The sequence below is a fragment of the Tachypleus tridentatus genome, chromosome 2, assembly GCF_004210375.1.
Source record: "Tachypleus tridentatus isolate NWPU-2018 chromosome 2, ASM421037v1, whole genome shotgun sequence".
NCBI lineage: Eukaryota > Metazoa > Arthropoda > Merostomata > Xiphosura > Limulidae > Tachypleus > Tachypleus tridentatus.
In genome coordinates, this window is record NC_134826.1 from 108,920,071 (window position 1) to 108,939,178 (window position 19,108).

The 19,108-nt window shown below is 30.9% G+C and overlaps 1 pseudogene across 1 annotated transcript in view; it reads right to left on the reverse strand.

Moving 5' to 3' along the window:
- LOC143244816 (twitchin-like) overlaps positions 1-19,108 on the reverse strand; it is a 296,421-nt pseudogene that overhangs the window by 31,448 nt on the left and 245,865 nt on the right. The window contains exons 111-124 of the transcript XR_013025339.1: positions 18,424-18,702; positions 17,689-17,861; positions 14,841-14,970; positions 14,083-14,385; positions 13,781-13,892; positions 11,850-12,022; positions 11,272-11,559; positions 10,607-10,772; positions 9,709-9,830; positions 8,132-8,170; positions 4,416-4,481; positions 3,402-3,495; positions 1,736-1,939; positions 910-1,051 (exon numbers count right to left, since the gene is read on the reverse strand). The product of XR_013025339.1 is annotated as a twitchin-like (transcript). The remainder of the gene's footprint in view (positions 1-909; positions 1,052-1,735; positions 1,940-3,401; positions 3,496-4,415; positions 4,482-8,131; positions 8,171-9,708; positions 9,831-10,606; positions 10,773-11,271; positions 11,560-11,849; positions 12,023-13,780; positions 13,893-14,082; positions 14,386-14,840; positions 14,971-17,688; positions 17,862-18,423; positions 18,703-19,108) is intronic.

Below are 19,108 nucleotides of genomic sequence, written 5' to 3' on the forward strand. Positions count from 1 at the left end.
ACTTTGAACATAAACAAATGGATCATTTATAGAATTTTTATCTAAAATGTAGAAAATAATTTTTTAACCTAATATTTACTAACAAAAGTTGATACCAAAATGAAGGTTAATTTAAATTTCATTCATAATATTAAAGAAAAATTTCATCCTCTTAGCTTACAATTTACACTTCAGCAATAGCTACGACTTTATTTTGGCATATTCAAAACAAAATGTATGTTTATAGTTTTATGTTTGTTCTGTAAAGCATAAACATATTGAGCACTTTCCAACAAATAATAGTACATCAAGTACGGAAGAATGAACATTATTAGAAACATGATTGCTATAACGTTAAACAGGAAAAAAGAAGATTTATTTTGAACTGGAGTTGCATATGAATTAGCTTTCCTTGCAAATATTCAGTATATTATGACAGTTCACTTGTGAAAGTTGTCAATGTAGTACTATAAGTTACCATATTAACCATATATTGTACACAACCAGCATACAATCACAACTTGCAATCTCAAGCTGATTTTGTTTTATCTAATAGTATTACAATGATTACAGTGTTTGTAATTTAACTTTCTTTTTGGTTTGTTTTATTTACACCTGACCCATACAAGCATACTTCACTAGCAATAGTACTGAAACAGTACAATAAAACTTAACTCTCAACTTTCAAACAAATTACTAGATTCAGCTGCATGTCAGTTGTTTTCACACAGAGAAAGACTGAGATGATAAAATAGATGGTAATTTTAACAGCAATTATTTTGTTATAAATAATTTTCAATTGATACTTAAATAAAAAAATACAGCAATTATTTTAAAGATATATAACAGAAGTAAAATCTTAATGCATGATATGTATTTACAGTACTGACTTGTTATATATAATGAAAATTGATTTATTTAAAGTCTTACTTTGATATCTAAATGAAGAATATTTTTCTCGTGCATGTGCTTTACCCCTTCACAGATCTGTCGCATGTAGTTGATCACCTCTGCCTCAGACATTTTGTAGTCATCAGCTGTGACTTTCTCAAACAGTTCATCACCTGCCATACTGTTATAAAAAAAAAATATATTTCACACACAATTATCTCAGAACCCTAAAATTAATTATTATAGTTTTTACACATAACTTTGAACTTTTTTTATTGTATAGCATAATTTGACCTGTTAAAAAGTTTATAGTGAGAGAAAAATATCTAACAAATCAAAGTCAGGATTTGCTTAGATGTTCATAGATAGTACCAAACTAGCCATCTTCTCAAAGATAAATGTTAATTAAAATCATTTTTAGCAGTTGTCACTCTTATTCTTCACATTATATTACTACATACACACATATATACATTAAAAGTAGAGTTTTTCAAAATTATCTGAAAAATAATAGTTCTTAAACCTTTGTTTTGAATTATGAGGGTTATTTGCACTAGCTGTCCCTAATTTATCAGTGAGAAAAGGCAGCTAGTCATCATCACTCACTGCCAATTCTCAGGTTGCTCTTTTACTAAGTGCAATTAACCAACATATTATAACACCTGCTGAAATGGCAAACATGTTTGTTCTGACTAAGATTCAAACCTGTAATCCTTTGATTACAAGTTCAGTGCCATAACTACCTGGACATGTCGGTCCAGTTCTTGAACAATCACCACTCATCAGTGTTAAAAAATTATAAAGCCTGGACAAACTATTCACAATTGATAACCATTTTTAGAAATAAGTAAACACCTTGACTTACAACTCATAAATTAGAACCATTTCATCATCATCTTCAAAAGCATCATGAAGTTTAATCAGTTTGGGATGATGAAGTTGGTTCATTATGTCAATTTCCTTCTTGATGACAGCCTTCTCTGCAGGTTGTGATACTGGGATGAACTTTGCAGCAAAGATGTTTCCTGTCTTCCTTTCTCGGCACCGATGAACAACTCCAAATGCACCACTACTCAAAAACCAAATAATTTACATGAATATCAAGTACACATGCATATAGCTTAAATAAAATACAAAAAAAAAGAACCTCATGAGTAAATGTATGTTGGAAATTACAATAAATTTAAATATAAGTGCAGATAAACATAAAATAACATTATAAAACACAAAGTAAGTAAATCTTGATACAGTTACTACTATTATTCCAATCAAACCTGAACCTTTCATGAGAAAATCAATAACCTTGTAAAAATGGAGGTAAGTGAAATGAAAACAGTGTAAAAAAAATTTAATAATTTTTTGAGGGAAAATGTAATAGCTTTGAAATTAAACAAGTTTTTAGAAATAAAGGTGTGTGATATTAAAGTATATGTATGGAAGGTTATTTGAAAAAAAAATATATACATAAAATATTTTATTTTTAATAATTGATTTGCGAGAAAAAGTACCCTTTTTAAAATGTTTTAATAAACTTCATACATCGATTTACTATGCTCTTTTATTTTAGTGTATAACATTTCTCTCAACTGTTGATCAGTAGAAGATACAATGAAAATGTTGATGCATTCTTTGAACCCTGAGATGTCTCTTTCCAAACAAAGAGGCCATAACGTTCTCACAGCTATATCCATAACCAGAAAGAACAAGATAAAGCATTAAATGTAGATAAGTGTATATTTAAATGTAACAAGGCATTATATGCCAACAGAAGTTTAAAAAATGCATTGTTATGTTAAAGAAAAAAGTAAAAATTGTGTTTAGTATCATATTTTATGAAGAGTCTTTCTTATTTACTGGAGTCTCAAAATAAATAAACTTTACTTTAAAAGAAATAAATGAAATATCATTAGACCTCCACAGTTGTATTAAGTGTACTACAAACAAACAAGATAAATGATTGAATTTGCTGGTTTGCTGATTTCTTATTTATAAGGGTCAAAATTTTATCCTCATTGAACATCATGTTTTGGATATCTGGCCTGTTTAGGTGTATCTTTTCATTCAAAGCTCAAAGCTTCAATTATTATAACCAAATAAATTTCCTACTTAATGAAACACCTAGAGAGCTAGTAGTGTGCACTTACATATTACGAGCTTGGAGTTTACATGTTGTTTGTATGTTTGTACATGCCTAATACATATTCCTTATTAAGACTCTAATACACTTTTGACCAAAATACATGCACAAGTAGGAAAAAAAACAAACAAACCCCAAAACCAAACTTCTTTGGTGTGCTTGTACAAGTAGTTTTAATACTGTTATAACTGGCATATCTGCTTTTCAATCTGAATGTTCATTTAAATTCAGGAAACATATATTATGAGTTTACATTTTCTTCATTGGAAAAAAATATGTGAGGTGTAATTAATCATATTTCAATGTTAGACAAGCATAAGTGCCTTTTCTCATGAACAAGCTGTTAAAAATAATACTACTTAAATTCATGAAAAAAAAGTTAAAAAAATCTTACACTCCTATTTCTTCCAGAATATCATAAAAGTCATAAACACTTGAAGTCTTTATATCCACAGGCTGTGGAATGTACTTCTCATACATGTCAAAAACTGTAATGTAGAACAATATTTGTATGAGTGTGTCATTTTATATGCATAAATTAAGCAAGCAATACAATACTCTAATAAAAAGGTATAATTAAGGAATACTTTTACTCTCTCCTTGTTAACTTATTTCTGTCAATACAAAAAATAAACATGTCTAAATATTATAGGCTCTTCATCACTTAGAAATGTTTACCTTTTTTGTATCATTTTTAATTAAATAAAACTGACAATACTAAATATGTTTTTAATAGTATGTTAATTAAATAAGATTCCTTATATCTAATATTTCAAGATATATGAATTGGAACACAGTAAAAGTCAAAATACTGATATCAGTTAGTTTACTCAAAACTGTTTAGGTGTTTAATTAAAATTTACTTGCTAATCATATATTGTATTTAAATAAAGTGAAACTGATAGTGTGGAAAAGATTAAATACAGCAAAAAATAACAGTATCAAGCATATACAGTGTGAAATTGATAGTGTGGAAAGGATTAAATACAGTAAAAAATAACAGCATCGAGCTTACACACTGCGACAATTATTACATACTTAAAATTCAATTACAAATATCTTATTTGCTCGTATATGAATCTAGAAGCAATTAAAGTAAAATTTTATTGTTAAAGAAATCTCATAAACATCAACAGAAATTAATTTTTAAACAAAAGACACCACAAACATACGAATATAGTGTAGAGGGAAACTTAATCTTGAAACTACAGAAAAAATATGAGATGTTAAAAAAAATATATGCATCGAAGCTTATATGCGCATGCACATAATACTAGGATTCACTTTCATGGCACATAAAATTCACACTCAGAACATGTAGGCCTCCTTGCAGCATTTTTATATAAACATATATATTTATTTACTATAATAATGCAGCATCTACATATTTAGTTAGAAATTAACTTACCAAACTGATCATAATTCTTAACCTTTCCTTCAGATTTCCCACGAATCTTTTTACCAGATGCATCAACTGTACAGACAAACAATTCAATAATTAAATAAGCTTTAAAACAGCATACCATCTTAGCAATTGTAAAACAATTTATACTCTACAAGCATTTATATCTATAGCAAGACAAAAAAAAATCCTGCTTGTATCTATAAGCACTTAAATTCCTAACAGCTTCAATAGGTTATTGATTTATTCTTCTTACATTTGTGCACAGTGGCTGTTTTTATTCTTGCATTCTCTTGCATTAAAATATGGTTTGAATGCATTATACTAAAATGATTTTGGAGCCTCACTACATCAATACAGTCCAAACTGCCACATCTCATCATGGTTTTATTTGATGCCCATGCATCTGGACAATTAACATGAAGCATAGTTTACATTGCAAATGGCTCTGTATTATAGCCTTACTACAAAGCTATAGTTTTTAAAGTTCACCACTTCATATTTCTGACTTGTCATAATCCATTTGTTGGACAAAGATGACAGGTTTCAGCAATTTAATTGGAAAATCTACAGTCACTGCTTTCAGTGATTTGACCTATATGTCTTTATATGGAAGAGCAGGAATACTCATGTCATTTCTAACTGCTTGAGGTATGCAGCTGATGTGATACGGAAGCAACTTGTGTACATGTGCTGCTTTTATAGATGACAATCCTTTTTTTATTATGTTTCCTACCATTGTATAGAACACGTGGCTGGCTTTTATTGTCTACCTTTGTGTTTGTAGATCCCCACCTGTTACAAGATGCCAAACTTTGCTTCGCACAGCTGAGGTATAAATTGTCTCTTTCTAGTGATGGTACCCCAAGTTGAAACATAATACTTTGTTTTTCTAGTTCTATTAAGCAAAAGGGGTTATCCTTGACTTGGAAATTCTAAATTTTAAGACATCTTTATGAATATTTTGTGTTAGAAAGGATTGATATATATATGTACATATGTACCCTTCCCAAAAGCAGTTGGTTTTCATTAGTATCACAATACCTACAAAATGTAAAACAATGTCAAAATTTAATCCTAATATACATTATTCCACCATAACTTTATACTAGCTGTGGTTATCGCATGACTTACTGATCTATATATTAAATATATTTCAATATATTCAGCCTTGTACCCCACAAATCCATTTCCCTTTTCTCCTTATAGTAAATGGATCAGTTAAAGTAATTTCTCTCTTTACTTACATACATAATGATCAGTAAGTCACACTTTTGTAGCCAATGACTGCTGTTTATTTCTTTTACTTCTTTTTGATTACATATTTATGTTTTTTACTTCAATTTTAAAACATAAAGCAAATAAAAGATTGAAAAAACATAAATTGCTATGAAACTAAGAAAAAATATGTAATATTAGTTTCAGCTATAACAGGCTTTTTTTTTGTCCCTACATGTGTGCTTTTTTTGAGGAAGCTATGCAGCCATTAAAATTTGTTCATTTTCTACATTTCTTTGAAGAAATAATTATGGCTAAGCACAAAAAGTTACATTAAAAACATAGGAAAGATAAGATTGATATGGATGAAGGGAATTTATTGTGTTTTAACTGTAGCAAGGCTTTGGACTATGTTAAACAATTTCATGTATTTGAGCACATTTACCCTATGTACATGCACAGGTGGGGATCAAGGTGCACATATCACAGCCTTTCACAGTGTCATTCAATATGGTATTATGTATGAGAGGTTCGATTTATCATCTATTCATTTTACCTTACACTGCTTTCAGTTCATGATAGAAGAGAGTTAATACTAGTTACAATACAGAGGAATGCTGAAAAAACTATAAATTATTATTTTAGAGGTTCTAATATTATGCAAATGCAATATGCAAACTGTAAGTTGGATAAAATATTTTTTATGAAGAATAAAACATCACCTTTCATTGCAACTTGTCAGAGTAAGAGTTAGACTGAGATTGCCAATTCACAGATACATTTTGAGTTTAAATACTTTTGTAATGCATTTGATTTCTTGCATACAACAGACTTGTACACTTCATTAAAAGACTGCTACACTTCAAGTAGTCATAATTAGTAAATTTTGGATTAGTTTTGACAGTCCTTCTCCAATATAGGGTTGGTTCAAGGACTGACCCTGCACCTTCAGTTAAAGAACTACATAATTCAAAATCCCTGGAAGACCAAAGCAAAATGTAGAAAAAGAGAACATGATGGCAGCATAGTGACAGCTAAGAGTACATGTATGTTTATTTGGCAAGGTTACAACATACATTTTTATGTTAGTGTTTTTGTGAAAACAGTTAGTGTTTGAAACATAATGGAGTCTTTTACCTAGGATTTCCCCAAATTTAAAGTTTTGGAAACTCAAAACAGTGATATTTTTACTTTTTGGAAAACAATGTCCCTACTGATCAGAATAAGAAATATGATTTATTACAAAGATGTGTTATTTCAATACCAATAACATATCTATGTATTCACTGTATGGTTCATGACATAAAATTGTTTCCTGACCTCTGTACCTGCATATTTACTTATTTATTTGATGTTTCAGATAATTTTCAATTGAAGGAAATTTTAATGATATATTTTACAAAATGAATAGTAACATTTATCTATTATGTTAAAACAAACTGGTATAAACCTACTTTTAACACTATTTTCTAAGCTGTTCTAGCAAATTCTTCTTGATTCTTAGACAGATCATTCTATTTACAAAAGTAAAGGGTAGAGTATAACAAAGAATATAACCTACTACTATTACCATTCAAGAGGCTAATGTTCCAATAACACACATTTTTGATTATAATATCTGCTTATGAAAGTAATGCATTGTCTACTATTCTTATCAGACAAATTACTTTTATGAAAGTGACTAAAAGTTTAATAATCTCACGATTCTAAACAAATTAGTTTTGTAAAAACACTAAAAGTTCCCCAATAAAGCCAGCTCAAATTCTTTCTCTTAGTAAAGAGGATAAAATAGTCTATCAATCAACTATACTACACAAACTGTAAACTCTGATTAAGCAGTTTCTGTTTCTTCTAGTATAATTAACTTGCTGAACACCTGCTATTAAAACAGGAAGAGTTATGGTTGTTTGTTGACTTGTCAAGATTTGTTTCGAATTTTGTGCAAAGCTAAACAAGGACTATCCATAACAGCTTTCCCTAATTTAGCAGTGAGGTACTAGAGGTAAGGTAGCAGGTTATCACCACCCACTACCAACTCTTGGGCTTCTCTTTTACCAATGTATAGTGAGACTGACTATCACATTGTAATTACCCCATGGCTAAAAGGGTGGGCATGTTTGACGTGATGAGATATCAAAACTGTGACCTACAGACTACTTTCGTTTGTATGTAACTAAGCACAAAGCTAAACAGAGGGCTATCTGTATCCTGCCCACCATGGGTATTGAAACCTGGTTTATAGTGTTAGAAGTCCACAGATATGCCTCTGTATCACTGGGGAGAGCCCCCACAGATTGCAAGTTAAATGTAAGAAAATGTACTGGGTGCATGACAAAGACCATTTTCTTTGATAAATTTTGTGGAAGTCTATCTCTTTGCGGTTTGAAAGTAATTCATATTCAACAATAAACAATTTAAGCAGTTATTACAAAAACAAATTTTCTGAAAGTACAAATTTCATAACACTAGCTCATTTATTTTCTGAATATTTGAAAGTTACATACCCATGTAATTTTTCTTCTTTGCTTTTTGTTTTCCTGATGCTGTAAGGCATAAAGGAAAAGAAAAAAAAACGAAGTAGAAAATCACATTTTTTATTTTTTAATCTAATAAACAATAACTGATTTCAGAAAAACAGTGGATCAACAGTAGCATAAATTAATCAAAATTATACCAACTTATTTTATATTATAGAATATGATAAAATTAAGAAGTATTAACATCTTTGAAAACAGAAAAATTTTGATTAGTCTTTTCTTTATTTGCATATAGCTACTTTATGTAAATATGCTTCTATACACTAGTAATGTGCAAAACTGTGTATAACACCTCAACCTTTGATAGTAAATGTTTGTTTTCTAAACAGTTATTAGAAGACTTTTGTTTGATGTAAATTTTGGGCATCCATTCTCTAGGCATGAGATTTTTACAAGTGCAATTCTCTGATACAGTTGTGAGTCTAGATGGTCACCAGTAAGGATCAGAATCAATACTTCAATGGACGTCCTTAAAATGTATTTTTCTAATGCTATCCAGCAGTGTTTTCTTCAGAAAATTGATCATTTAGATGAATTCAGAAAGGACTGTGCAGACTTCATTTTTTTACACAACTTTCATAATTGTCTGTTTTATTTATAATTTACAATGAAACTTGTTTTTAACTTATATATTACTGTTTTCATGGGGATTCAGAAACAGCCATTTTGGCTACTCTTCCCATAAATCCTGTCATTTTTAAGAGACATATGATTGTTGCTTTAAAACAAAACATGTAAACTGGATGCTGCTGTATATCTTATATCTTGATGTAAATTATGAATTTTGTTGTTGCCTTGGTGTATTTTATGCATACTGACAATTATGCAATTTTTACAATCAGTTGATTGGCTGGTTGTTTGGTTAATTTTAGAGCAAGTTTGTTTGTTTTTCGTATAGCAAAGCCACAAAGGGCTATCTGCTCAGCCCACCGAGGGGAATCGAACCCCTGATTTTAGCATTGTAAGTCCGGAGACATACTGATGTACTACCGGGGGGCAATATTAGAGCAAAGCCACAGTAAACTATCTACTGTTTCCATCTCAGAAACTGAACTCCAGATTTTATTGTTTAAGACTGTAAACTTATGCTATCCCATCAGAGGACTTTATAGTCTGTGGATCTTGGTATTTTAATGTTTTAAAGTCATGAAAAACATTATTTGGAGATATTTGCTAAACATTTGTGGGAGTATACAAGGCCAAAACACAGGTACTTATGACTAGAAAATTCACAAGTCTATTTCTTTTCAGGATTTGTTTTTAAATATTACTTGATAGTCAAGAACAAAAACATTTACATAAAAGCTTCTTAACTACAACATTAAACTAAAAAATATATGTTAGAGTAATATTATTACACAAAAAAGTTGATTTTCTTTCATTTATTGGTGATTATTTGGGGTAGTTCACTTCAGTCAGTCTTTCCAAAAGAATATTCTACATACACTCTTAACTCATAATATTACTGAGGTTTAAGCTATCAGTAATAGTGTTAATTTTATAGTAATATTTTTCTGAAGAAAATGATCCATAATTTTTCTTGCCTTTGGTGGTGATTAACTGTGTTGGTTCACTTGGATCACTTCTTCCAAATACATTTTCAGCATACACTCTAAACTCATAATCCTTACTGGAGTTTAAACCAGTTATTGTCATGTTACAGAACCTAATAAATTTTTCAAACAACACAAGTCATTATAAATTTAATCAAGCATCTAATTCACTCTAAACTAAATTGATTTCAGAAATATTAATAAGTACTTTTTATAAAAAAAAAAAAAAATTAATAATTTTAAAACAGTTTGACTGGTATCTATTTCAATGAAGAATGTGTACAAAGTGGGAAGAATGAAATGAATTGTCTCATACTCTAAGCATCCTGCAGATAATTTAATAAAAATACATACAGTGATACGATGTACTGTAGTAAGGAGATTCTAAAATATTTTTCAAAATTATAAATAGCTATGTCAGTGGAAGAGGTGAAGAGCTGGCTTGTAATTTTATATTTCACCAGGAAATAATAAAGTTTTAAATATCATAAAAATAAATAGAAATTATATGCAAATTGGAATGTTAAGATTTGGACCTTCCCTTTTCAACTTCCTGGATACACCACTGCACATACTTATAAAATGTACTCTAATAAAAAAATTCTAAAGTCTATTTCAAATTGACAAAGTTGGTTTGGGGACATTGAAGTAGTAGTGTAGTAGCATAATATAAAAATTGGTTTATCTACAAAATAAAATGAGTCGTATCTTCCAATGATTCCTGGCCTTATACTTGCTGTTACTCTTCATAAGCAGCTAAATTAACATGAAAAGAGCTGACAGTAACTTAGTAAGACTCGAACAGCTTATAAAGCTTGTGAATTTTTTCCACAATAAAACTCTTATAAGAATTTCATATGAAAGATACAAAAATTAATATATTACATACCTTGAGGTACCACAACGAATCCAGCTACTCATGGGTGCTTCTCGTTTTTCTACCAGGTAGTTATTGATGTTGCTGCTGCCATCCCACAGAGGTGGTTTCCAGGAAAGTGTTACAGAGTCTTCATAAATGTTTTCTATCACAGGGAACCTTGGAGGATCTGGTTTGTCTAATGAGTGCAAGATGGTAATGTTTTAAACCTCCAACATTGCAAGTTTTAAAACACAATTTACAATTAAGATTATTCAGGATAACCATGGTGAAAATGTTTTACATATTTTCTATAATTGGATATTTGAAAAAGCTACTTTGTTAGAACAAAATGGCATTTTAAATATTTCCTTTTTATCAATGAAGATGAAAAATTATTGTATTTGGGAGTCATAATATATATATATATATGTGTGTGAACTATAATTAAAAAAGTAAACTTTTTAATGGTTAAAAAGAAAATTCATAGTATTTGTGAGAATTATCTGAGTAAATAAAATATACTGATAATTAAAACTTTAGAAGCAATTCATATATTAACATAAATAATTTTAAATGAACAAAAATAGAGCAAATACTTTTGGACTTTCAAAAAAATTTCAAATTATAATTTGATAACAAAAAACAAATCATTCCATCATCAATAAAAAAAACAAGTTATGTGTCTCAATACTTGCCACTAATCTGGATTTTAATGATGGCAGAGTCCACTCCCAATTCATTTTCTGCCACCAGACGGTATGGTCCATTGTCAACTTTGGTAACATCTCTGATCATTAAGATGGCATGACGTTCAGTCACTTTGACGTCATAATGAGCTCCACTCTCAATCACCTCTCCCTCATGCATCCATTTGATAGTAGGTTTTGGGAACCCAGTGAAAGGAATCTTTAACACAATGTTTTCTCCTTTTTCAAAACAAGCTAATTCTCGGAACCGAGGTGGAACATTGATATGAGGTGCCACTGTCAGAGATGATAGTCATATATAAAATTTACTGAAAAAGTCACTGTAACTGACAATTCAATACTTAAGTTAATACGTTATAAATTATCTTATAAGAGAACAATTGTAAAATAAGAATATTAACTACTGAAATGTAACATATTTCTCTTTAGTCTTTAACATGAAATTCTGGTTAGATGCTACATATTGAAATGCATGCTCCTAAACAATAGTAGCTACTTTAATTACCAAAATATTAAATCAGTATTTTTATAACATTATACGAGTTTTTACATTACAAAACACTTACTTTTGATGATAAGTTCTGCTCTAGATGTACGAGATCCTCCTCTATTGAAAGCCCGGCAGGTGTATTCATCAGCATCCTCACCATACACTTCAGAGATCATCAACGTATGGGTTTCACCTTCACGGATCATGGAATATTTACCACCTTCAAACAGCTCTCTCATTCCCTTGTACCTAGATGTGAACATTTCAAAATGATATTCACTGAGAACTTGCATGTTGTAATATGTAATGTATATACAAGATATTTTATGTTTTTTTATTTCTCTTTTTCAAACAACGAATTATAAATATATATATACATATATAAATATATATTGACTGGAGTTTGAATTTTAACCATAATATTTTATATTTTCATAAAAACGAATACACTGGTTTGCTTTTTATGTTAACATTTTCCAGCACTGAAAATGTATTCTGTTATATACTTACATAATAGCTTTGCTTTTATGCTGCGCTCTATATGTGCAATTTTTGTTTGCTACTAGCCTTGAAGCTCCCACTTAAACTCATGTGTTTCCACATGGTATTACTGCACTGTATCATGCAAATGGAAATGCAACAACCCTCAAACAATAAGAATGTGACATACCCTCCTAGTGCAACTAACACCCTCTATACTGACAGCTTAATTATCATAAAAGATCAACCAAGAAAAGATGTATAAGATACCATAAGTTCTAAGAGATGGATATGAAAGACAATTTATCGTATGTGCACTGACAAATTTAAGTCAGAGTTGAGACATGTCCCGATTTTGTTAAGGAGGCATCCGGAAACAGATGATACCAAAATGAAAAAAAAGAAAGAAAGTGGAACACCCTCTGTGATACTGACTGTATTAAGTCACCAGTGGGAAGCCTTTCAGTAAGAAAAGAGAATGATGAAGGGCCAGGAATTGTGAGAAAGGATCCACTGAGTGAAAAGTCCATTGTGAAAATGCAGATGAGCACAAAACAAAGATATAAGGAATTCCATGAAAGCTCTAGTTCCCAAAAGAGAGAGAACCTCCTGCACAGCAAGAGAAATAGAGGAAAGTACATGGGAAGTTAATCTCTTCATGTCTCTCAATAGAAAAGAAAAAAGCCGGAGCCTGGTGAAGACAAACAAAATGGGTGTGAGATATGACTTTTCCAAGTTGATCAAACAGCCTAGATGTGCTGCCTCCTGAAGGAGAGGAAAAGGACAACTGTAAAAGACTTATTTGAACAGAGTTAAATAAGAAAATAAGCTTCCCAAATTTCCACTTCTATCAGCCCAAGATCTGGAGCAAAAGACCACTGTATAATGAGAAAAGTCCTCATGGTAAACTGAGGCAGGTCAAGCAACAGAAAATATCTAAGACTGGAAGACTATCTACAGATTACTTGGAAGCCAATATTTCAATTTATAATTTTCTTTTAGCATTTAGTACTATCATGTTGATCAACCTTAAAACAATATTTTATAGAAAGAGAACAACAGTATATAAGTATATATTGCATATATGCATGGCATTAAAATGCATGAATTAACAATGCCTAAACAAAAACGTTGAATGCATTAGAGTCATTAACAAAGCAAAAAAAAAAGATTCTCATTAGAAGTAATTTTTTTAATTACTACAATATCTTAGCTCCAACAATCTGTAAATATATTGTAAGCATACATATATATACATAGAAAACACTGTTTTATCTTCAACATTTTCAAAGATATTTAGGAGTAGTTCAGTGGAAACATATTGCAGTAACATATTTTAAAATTCTTTTTTATGTTTGCAAATAACCTTAGGTGTTATAAAGAATTAGATTACTATCACAATAGCAAAAATGAAAACATTTACAAATTATCATATGGTCAGTGGTTTGGAGCTAAACATTTCTACTTATTGAACAGTATAATGAGATAATTTAAAATACTGGAGAGGGAGACAGTATTTAAACTTACCATGTAACTTGTGGTTTTGGGTTGCCTGTAACTTTACAAATGAATTCTGCACTCTTGTTCTCTACTGCCACAGTTTGTCGGAGTGGTACAATAAATTCTGGTGGACTTGAACCTGTATTGTTTTTAAAATAAAAAATATTTATAAAGCTGTTTTGCTACATTAAAGTGGTTAATGATTTTGAATACCTATTTTGATACAAGTTTTGCTAAACTTATTTTTTTAAAGCTACACTATAGACTCCTACCATATTTGAAACTTTTATACAGATATTCTAAGTGTATGAATGAAATGAAGAAATTACTCAGTGGGTCTTTGATCTTGACTGAAGATGAGTTTACTGATGGGAGACTAATACCAGCTTCATTCACAGCAAACACACGAAATTCATACTGTCTATCTTCAATCAAGTTTGAGATGTTGATTTGGGTTGTAATGCAAAGAAACTGGTTAACCCGCTGCCATGTCTGAGTGCCATGTTCCCGTTTATCTATCCAATAGCCCTGGATTCGAGCACCACCATCAGAGTCAGGTTTCTCCCAAGAAAGATTTACAAAATCACCACCAACTTCTGTTACTGTAGGCACTCCTGGAGCAGAGGGTGGATCTAGAACAAAAGTAAAGTGTTAATTATGATATTAGTGTAACTTCTTTTAACATATTTTGCATCTGATAAAAAAGCTTTCATTAAGTAAATCAATTAAAGTTTTTAAACGTTTTGCATTTAGTTTTCCTCTGTAATTGATCACATGCTATAAAATAATACTTTGAAACAATTAAACACATTTATTTTTTAATCATATATATTATATAATGGCTAAAATTACAAACTAATGACCTACACTAAAAAACAATCTGACGTATTAAATAAAAGTCATAAAATATTAAACTCATTATGAGTCACAAACCTTCAATAAATTTCCATTATAAATGCAAAATCTATTTAAAATTTCATTATCATGAATATGATAAAAGTAATCTTTCAAAGAAATTAATGTTCTTTTTTCTAAATTTTGGAAAATATATTCCATTTAACTTTAAAACCAAACTACTATTACTTACCAAATGGATTTTTGGCAATTATTGGGTTAGTACCCTCTAGTGGCAAACTCTGTCCATTTTCATTAACAGCCATTACTCGGAAGAGGTATTCTCCACCTTCTGTTAAACCTTGGACTGTACAGTTTGTATCCTATTGATACAAATTGAATCAAATTAACAGCATTCTTGTTAGATATTCCATTTAAATTCTTCTAACTCATCAGTGTCAGTAATGTACTAGAAACATAAGTATGTTTAGGTGAGTTTTATATTTTCATTAAATTAATAACATACAAAAATTACTGCAGAAAAGTAAGAATTGGTACATTTTTCAGTGTAAAACTTATGTTTATAGATATTTTTACAGCTTAAAATATAAATAAGTACTCTAATTATATTTTATCTACATTGTTTATACATAAAGCACCATCTCATTTATATAATTCAGACATGATTCAAGTTGTAACTATGTAAGTGATTTTGCCTTAGAATGTCCATATAAATTTAAATTTACCTCCCAAAACAGTTAAAAAAAATTAAGTTATGAAACCTTCCCTGATGGGACCATGCGCTCTAGCATTTTTGCAGTCTTTTCTGGAAGATGTTGAAGGGGTTATACATAGCTACTTTTCATGTTTCACCTCTTAATGATATTAAGCACTAAAAGATAATATTGCTTGGGGTAGCTTGATGAGGGTTGTCTTCAGGAGGCTAATCCCACCAATCTTGATGTATAGCCATGGCCAATAATGCATAAGGTCAAGATGGGGTATTACACAGACTGGTCGCTAGTAGATTTTCCTCATGGTATTTTGCTTTATCCACATGCCCATTTCTGACTGTACTAACCCGTGGACTTTCACTGGTAAAGCAAAAAGGGACAGCTGCCCATCCCTGCCACTCATTCATATGAATCAGGAGTGGTCACCAGTTTCAATGTGTTGGTATTCTTCCAGATACTCCACTCTCCCCTCATTTTTTCTAGTGGCATATGAGAGTTCTTGCTACTTTCTAGTTCCTAGCTGCTGGGATGGTGGATCATGGAGGTAACCTCTTAAATGTGCTCACTTCTATTCAGCAGAAAGTACACCAGTGGTGTTCTGCTGGTGTAGATGACACTGATTCTCCACTCATGCACTCCACCTCTATGCAGTAGGTTCTGGAGGTCGAAGTTGTGTAACCATGTACTTCAGCTTCTATGTGGTCATATCTTAAGAATGATGTTGCACATGAATTTTATTAGATCCTCTACATTGCAGTTAATTCCTCCAGTTGAGATATCTAATCCTGTTAAAGACTGGTTATTATTTCCCAGTGTGTGATTTGTGGATCAGAGCTAGAGCAATCAACATGAATCCTTATATATGTATTGTTGGGATTCCTCATCCTACTTTAGTCATGGGTTTTTGCATCATTTGCTCCACCTCTGTGTGGTGGGTCCCAGAGGTTGATGTTGCATGGACCAAGGTCTAACTGATTTTGAATTGGAGGTGAACTGCTATATTTACAAGTACTTTCCTACCATTATTTGGACATTGAGTTCCCTGATGACTGGTGTTGCTTGTGGATTTGCATACATGTCCAATATCACTGCACAACATTGTTTTTGAAAAGTTTTGCTTCCTGAAAGGGTTTTGCTGATTGTGAAAGGTACCTGGTGGGTATGCATAAATATAATTTTGGTTTTGCTTCATCATGTAGGAACTCTGAGAAATAGACAGTTAACTGTTTACCGGCAATGACGTATTTAACTGCATTTATGTTTCTAATACGCTATTAAGTTCAACATAATCAAATGTGTTTTGCTCCTGATTTTCATTTGTATTCATTATCCAGTGCACCACGTTGCAGTGTCCAACAGTAGTCAGCAAGCATTGATGCATTCCAGTTGCCCTGATATAATTTTTCCATTGTAGCAATGTTCTGGTGAAACTGAAGATTTCGATAAAATGGTACGTGATGGGTAAATTTGGATGTGATTTTCGTGATAAGCAGCCAAAAATCTATAAGGAAAATCTAACAGTGTTCAAAAAGCAAAAACTTTGTTGCGCAGTGTATTTAGTCAATTGATATGGAATATTTATCTTTCTGTTCTAATTAACTTAAGCTGAATATGGTGTGCCCCCCCCCACCTAACATGGGTCAGATTATGTATTCCCTATGCTGCCTAGCCACTCTACACTAAGGAACCCATCCATTTTAGCTTACTCCACCATTAAAGCTGTAGCTGAGGGCTCTATATTCATTCTTATTATAAAATACAATTCAGTGACTGAAATGGGATGTGGGCTTGGTATTACTTCCCATCCTTCCTCCCAACTTAAAACCAGCACCTAATTTCTGCCAAATCTCAAAATGATGGCTAGTAAAATCAAATAGAGGTAGTCACGTGCATCAGGAGGAGGTGTTGCACTCCTATTGCTGGAGTATTGATGGATAATGATTTACATGCAAAGATGGAATAACCCATGTTGATCATGGGGTATATAGAAGTTTTTATGCTTGCAGCATGTAAAAACATATGTATATAGAGAGCAGCACTGAATAAGAATAGCCATTATGTATGAGAAGGTAAATACCTAACAGAAATATATTTTCAGTGTAGGAAAGTAATAACTTTGAGTATCATCCAATGGCCAACAATAATTTGATATTTAAACTAACAACTGCCATTAACTATTTCACTTGACTATTAGTGATGACTTAAATCAACAAATCAATAATGAACACACCTAACACTAAATTATTACATAAATCAACAACAGCCAACAAAGGGCTTACCTGAATGTAGCTTAAGACATAAATCAACAAGGATATACTAAAAATTTACCTGTAGCTAAACAGAGAAAAATGATTTAAGTGAACTTACTCGACTGTAGCTTGTGGCTATCACCCACTGGCTATGACTAGTTTCCTTTCTCTCTACAATATAATGTGTGATTTTTGATCCACCATCATGAGTTGGTGGTCGCCAAGAGAGTGATGCTGTATGCTGTGTAATATCAGAGACACCTACCGGTCCTTCAGGTGGTCCAGGAAGACCTATAACATATTACAATGAGACATAGCATATAAAAATAAATTTTCAAAAACTAAAGCATTTTATTACATTTTTTCATACACTATAATACTATAATAACATAATGTTAAAATACACAGTATAACTAAAGTAGCAGCTACATTTCTGTATTTTACCTTTGAATATAAAATGATCAAGATGTTTGAAATTACGGAGATTTTTAATTTTCAGATAACAAATATAAAACTAATTCATACTTGTCTAGATGGATGGTCTGTAATATACAAAAACTATTACCATCCTTAAATTTCATACTAATTATCTCAATATAAGTGGTTAAATTATACTGTAGACTGTTATAATAATAATTCTAAATTTAAGATGCTAAACAGCACTTTAATATAAATTTTGAGTGCAATTTTAAGACATACTTAGATGTTTGTTTCAGTATTATATGGATGTGGTAAATATATTTACTTGCTAACTCTAGATGTAGAAAAACTGTATTCTTTCTATGTAGCATCTATACTTTCAATTAATCATAAAAGAGCTTTTCATTTTATCCATTAATCATTCTACACCCACCTGTAACAGTTATAGCAAAATTGGCCTCTGCTACTCCACTCTCATTTCTTACTGTTAGCTTGTACTTTCCCTCATCATTCCTCAAGGCTTCTCGCAAAAAGATAATGACATAATCATCAAAAACTGTCATTTTCATATGTTCATTTTCATTCACTTCCAGTCCATGCTTAAATAAATTCACTTCAAATGGTCCAGTTCCAGAAAAGAAAATCTTCACTTTACCATTATCATGTTCTGGGATGCAGACTTCATTAGGACATCTTTCAATCTTTGGAGGAGCTTTGAAAGTTAAAAAAGAATATTAAATAGCATCTAGTTGCAAAAACTTTTAAACATGTTTAAAGTATGATCACTAAGGTTACGTGAAAGAAATTGGTTCTTTGTCTTTAATTGTCTTGTCATGTCTTTGATTTACAGTCCTTATAAATAGTAAAATTTCTATAGTTTCTATAATACATCAAACTCAAAAACACAATGATTCTTCACATAACTCTTACAACAAAAAGTTTGAAGAATTGTGTATTTGAGATAAAACACTAGAAATCTGTATCTTTAATAAATACCGAATTACATGTATTATAAGTTATAGTTTAAATGATGAAAGCTTTTTTTCAATCCTAACATTTTAAATTCAAAAATTCACAAATTTAGAGGAATGTTGAAAAAACAAAACAAACATGCAGTT